This window comes from Hemitrygon akajei, chromosome 9 (genome assembly GCF_048418815.1).
Source record: "Hemitrygon akajei chromosome 9, sHemAka1.3, whole genome shotgun sequence".
Taxonomy (NCBI): Eukaryota; Metazoa; Chordata; class Chondrichthyes; order Myliobatiformes; family Dasyatidae; genus Hemitrygon; species Hemitrygon akajei.
The window spans coordinates 55,092,093-55,098,092 of NC_133132.1; positions in this window are offsets into that span (position 1 = coordinate 55,092,093).

Below are 6,000 nucleotides of genomic sequence, written 5' to 3' on the forward strand. Positions count from 1 at the left end.
GTCGATGGAACAATACCTTATCTCCCGCCTAGGTAGCCTCCTTCCTGCCGGCATGAACATCCAACTCACTGACCTCCGTTGACACCCCTGCCCCCCCCCCCCCTACCCCCATCCCTATCTATTATTTTAGTCTGGTTCTCTTTCTCTCTCTTTTCCTCCCTCACTCTAATCTCCCCCCAGCCCTACCTTTCTTTCTCTTTTATTTCCCATAATTCTCCACCTTCCCCCTAGCCCATTTCCCTCCAGCCTATCACTTCCCAGCTCTCTACTTTATCCCTCCCCCCACTTCTTATCCCCCCTCGACCATCCCACGTTACTTCACTCCTGATGAAGGGTTTCGGCCCGAAACGTCATTATTACCTTCTCCCATAGATGCTGTCTGGCCTGCTGAGTTCTGCCAGCATTTTGTGTTTTTTATGAACTTTTAACATTGTTTGTTATTTCTCCTCACTGGCCGTGAAACAGAGACACCTCTTTTTCCCTTATTAGGGAAAGAGAGAGCCTGTGGTATGTTGAATTTCTGGGTGAACAAGTAGTCTTTGGGGTACTGCAAGTCTGTGTCTTTACGTCTTTATTCAGGGGTCCCCAACCTTTTTTGCACCGTGGACCGGTTTAATATTGACAATATTCTTGTGGACCAGCTGACCGGTGGGGGCGGGTGGAACAGGCCCTTCTGGGGGAACATACATGGGGACAAACATACAAACTCCTTACAGATGGTGTCAGAATTGAACTCCAGACTCCGAAGCCCTGTGCTATAATAGTGTTGTGCTAACTACAATGCTGCCATGGCCCCCTGGGACATAGCTATCACTACAGTAGAGATCTCAGTTACCTCACAAAGTAGCCCCTCTGTGATAGGAAGAAGGTCAGCATGACAGGATTTTATCCATTGCTGCATTAGACAATGAGGGGTGATATTCAAGAGGTGTACAAAATATTGAGTGGCATAAATGGGGTAAATGCATGCTGTTTTTCCCAGGGTTGGGAAATTGAGAACTAGACTTCATAAGTTAAAATGAGAGGGGACAGACTTAATAGGAACCTGAGTGTAATTTTTCTTTTACCCAGAGGATGTAGAAGGCTACAAACTAAATGCTGGTAAATGGAATTAGTGTGGTGGGTTCTTAATGGCGAGCATGGATATGATGGGCTGAAGGGCCTGATTCTGTGTTGTATGATGCTATAACCCTGTGACACCCCTTATGGAAAACAACATGTCAAAACTGGAACAAGGGTCCTGCATACATATCCTTAGTTGGGGTAAATTTTAACAGACAGCCCGGTGTTAATTAAGTTACTTGGCCTTCCCAGTAGCTTAATAGTGGGAGATGTTAGGTTGACAGTAAGTTTGCCTGAAATCCTTCACGCGATCTGTTTGGGGGTTCCACCTTTATCTCGGGACCTGGTGAAAGGTTGTTTGCGCTCCTGACTATGAGGAAAGTACAGGCTGGAGTCCTTCATTCGTGCATTGGGTGCCTTCCAGAGGTGAAGCCACTGGTATTCATCACATAGCATAGGCCTGCTCACCGACAGCAATTTGTATATGAGCACCTTTTATATTACAGCCTGCCAGTTGTGAAATGTTGCAGGGCGATAGAGAGAAACGGAGAGGTTGGTGGGGGGAGGTAGGTGGTGGTGGAAAGGCATCTTTATGCTAATCCTGCAATTAAGTTCTGCAAAGGAAAACACGGTTTTCAGAACTTAAACACAAGAGATTCTGCAGATTCTGGAAAACCAGAGCAACACACACAAAACGCTGGAGGAACTCAGCAGCTCAGGTAGTATCTATGGAAAGGAGTAAACAGACAATGTCTCGGGCTGAGACCCTTCTTCAGGGCTGGAAAGGAAGGTGGAGGAAGTGGAGGGGAGGTTCTTCTCGCACTCACCCCAGCTCCCTGTCGTGGTTTCGGACTGGCCGTCACTTCCTTCTGCGCGTGGAGAGACCGTGCGGAATGAGTGGCCAAAGTAAGCTGCTGGTGCCTGTAGCTTTAAGAAAATCAGGGTTGCTGTCAGTTTGCATTAAACTCACTGGAGACACTGCCAACTTCCCACACTCCCTGCCAGTTCAGTAAACTTTCATGACATATCCTTCGAAGCAGCTTTAATGGTCTGAGCTCAGATCACAGTCTGACTTTAATTTAATAAAGCATGCACTGATGACTGGAAGGAGGCCACATAGAAATGATTAAAGACTGGGCTAATTCTTTCTCTGCAGCTTGCTAGAGAGCTTTTTGCAGCTGCATAACCAAAGAGTCTATTTGTCCGGCCAAGTCCATATTGATTGTTGAACATCCATCTGTGTAAGGAACAGCACCTCATGCTCTACCTTGATAGTCTTCAAACCCAGCAGCAGGAACATTGATGTGTCCAGATTCTGGTAAACTGCTCAACCTTTGTCTTTTTTTCTCTTTCCTCCTGATCCATGCTGTTCTTCCTACCCTACACTCACCCCAACCCCCTGTCACTATTTATCTTTCTTCTCCTTCATCATCTCCATCTGCCTATCAACATATTCTTCTCACCATGCCCTGCCCACCTCACTCACTTTATTCTGTACTGCACCTTCCTCTCCTATCAGATTCCAATGAACATGACCCTTTGAATGCAGGACCACCCACCCCCCCCCCCCCCCCCCCCCCCATCTCACTAGCTCCCTGTATGGCCCTGCTGAAACCTATAGCAGCAACTGCAAATTTCACTGCTATCTGCCTGCTATCGAACCACATCTACGTTGGATGGCACCTCCCTGGCCCTACGCTAATCTCTGGAGTATCTGGACAGTGAAGACAGCTACGTTAAACTATTTAGTGAGTTCAGCTCCGCCTTCAATTCTCTAATGTCAAGCAAACTCATTTCCAAAATCCTAGATCAGGGTCTCGACATCTCCCTTTGCGTCTGGATCCTTGACTTCCATCAGTAAGGATACAAAAACACCACCATAATTCTCCTCAACCATGGTTCCCCATAAGGCTGCATCTTCAGCCCGCTATTCTTTTCCCTGTACCTTACATTCATGACTATGTTGTCAGACTCTGCTCTATCTCCATCTACAAGTTCACAGATGACACCATCATTTCAAATAATGATGAGACAGGGTGCAGGATGGAGATAGACAGCCTAGTAGCATGATGTCAGTAATCTTTCCCTCGATGTCAGTAATCTTTCCCTCAATGTCAGCAAAACAAGGCTTCCAAGAACATGGTGAAGCACACACCTATGTCAGTACCAATGATTCTGAGGTGGAGATGGTTGAAAGCTTCAAGTTCCACGGTGCAACTATCACTAGCAAATTGTCCTGGTTGAGCCATGTAGATGCTAAGGCCAAGAAAGCACACAGGCACTGCTACTTGCTCAGGAGGTTAAGGAGATTCAGCATGTTTCAAATGAGCCTCATCAAGTTTTACAGATTCTCCGTAGAAATTAAACTATCTGAATGCATCACAGCTTGGTATGCCAAGAAACTGCAGAGTTGTGGACACAATCCAGTACCTCCCCCCTCCATTGACACTATCTACACTTCTAAAGAACCAGCCAATATAATCAAGGACCCATTGCACACAGACATTCTCTCTTCTTTCTCCTTTGATTGGGTAGAAAATACAGAAGTTTGAGAACATCTACCACCAGGTTCTAACCCACTGCTATCAGACTTTTAAATGGACATCTTATATGATCCACCAAGAGGACCACAACCTAGTTTTGCATGCCTCAATGACCAGGAGACCAGTGCTGGCTGGAGTCAGGGCTTGATGCTTTGGCTCTTGGGAGGGTCACCTACGCCAAACACGTCAAAGGGTAGAAGTCAGTTTAAGAGTGGCCTACCAGTCCTCCAGGTTCGGGGGTTCAGCTCAGGCTAACAACCCTGACTGGTCAAACAAAACAAGGCAAGTCAAGTCAAGTCACTTTTATTGTCATTTCGACCATAACTGCTGATACAGTACATAGTAAAAATGAGACAACGTTTTTTCAGGACCATGATGTTACATGACACAGTACAAAAACTAGACTGAACTACGTAAAAAAACAACACAGAAAAAAACCTGCACTAGACTACAGACCTACCCAGGACTGCATAAGATGCACAAAACAGTGCAGGCATTACAATAAATAATAAACAGGACAATAGGGCAGTAAGGTGTCAGTCCAGGCTCTGGGTAATGAGGAGTCTGATAACTTGGGGGAAGAAACAGTTACATAGTCTGGTTGTGAGAGCCCAAATGCTTCGGTGCCTTTTCCCAGATGGCAGGAGGGAGAAGAGTTTGTATGAGGGGTGCGTGGGGTCCTTCATAATGCTGTTTGCTTTGTGGATGTAGCGTGTAGTGTAAATGTCCATAATGGCGGGAAGTGAGACCCCGATGATCTTCTCAGCTGACCTCACTATCCGCTGCAGGGTCTCGCGATCCGAGATGGTGCAATTTCTGAACCAGGCAGTGATGCAGAGGCTCAGGATGCTCTCAAAATAACCCCTGTAGAATGTGATGAGGATGGGGGGTGGGAGATGGACTTTCCTCAGCCTTCACAGAAAGTAGAGACGCTGCTGGGCTTTCTTTGCTATGGAGCTGGTGTTGAGAGACCAGGTGAGATTCTCTGCCAGGTAAACACCAAGAAATTTGATGATCTCTACCGAGGAGCCGTTGATGTTCAGTGGGGAGTGGTCGCTCCGTACCCTCCTGAAGTCAACAACCATCTCTTTTGTTTTGTTCACATTCAGAGACAGGTTGTTGGCTCTGCACCAGTCTATTAGCCGCTGCACCTCCTCTCTGTAAACTGACTTGTCGTTCTTGCTGATGAGACCCACCACGGTCGTGTCATTGGCGAACTTGATGATGTGGTTCAAGCTGTGTGTTGCAGCACAGTCGTGGGCCAGCAGAGTGAACAGCAGTGGACTGAGCACACAGCCCTGGGGGGCCCCCATGCTCAGTGTGATGGTGTTGGAGATGCTGCTCCCGATCCGGACTGACTGAGATCTCCCAGTCAGGAAGTCTACGATCCAGTTGCAGAGGGAGGTGTTCAGGCCCAGTAGGCTCAGCTTTCCAATCAGTTTCTGAGGGATGATTGTGCTGAATGCTGAACTGAAGTCTATGAACAGCATTCTTATGGAAACAGCAATGAAGAATCCTTCTACATTTGTATGTGTTATGGTGAACAGATGGAGATGAAGGATCTTCATTGCTGCCCTAAATACCAGCAGGCATAATGGGCAGTGAAGTAAGTATCTTATATGATAAGGACGAAATCTTGATCTCTCAGGTTACCTCATCATGGCCCTTGTACTTCATTTGTCTATCTGCTCTGCACTTCGTCTGTGACTATAACACGGAGTCTGCATTATGCTTTTTTCCCTCCTGTACCACCTCGATGTGCTATTCTGTGGAATGATCTGTCTGGATGGCACACAACCCAAAAGATTTTCACTGTACCTTGGTCCATGTGACAATAATTAACCAGTTACCAATTACCTCTGGATGCTCTGCCCAAAGTAAAATCAGGGGTTGAGCGCAAACTCAGGAGCACTTGTTCAGGTAAAATTTCTGTTTTGCCGATCTCCAAAGATTCATGGAGTAATACAGCAAAGAGCAGGAACTTTGGCCCAACTCATTGATGCCAACCAAAATGCTGCCTTCACCTAGTCCCTAACTTCCTAACATTCAAATGTTTATGTTCCTCCACTGAAATGTGGGAATGATTAATTTTGGCAGCAAACTGATGAACAACTTTAAATATATGCATGTACATAAATAAACAATATCCTGCTTCCAATACTTGCACAGCAGAGGCAGAAAGCATGTCAGGAAGATGCTTTCCTGATGTTCCTTAATGCTGGTTCTGTTCAGGCGCTGCCAGGAACAAGCGCTTGTCTCCAGAAAACCTCTGGCATGGACACACTGTACAGGGCCTGCTGGCTTCCAGAGACTCAGAACAGCAGCAATGACTCCTTCTCTCCTAGGTTTGTAACAGTATACTCGGTATCTAGTGCGGTAAACAATCTGCTGAAGT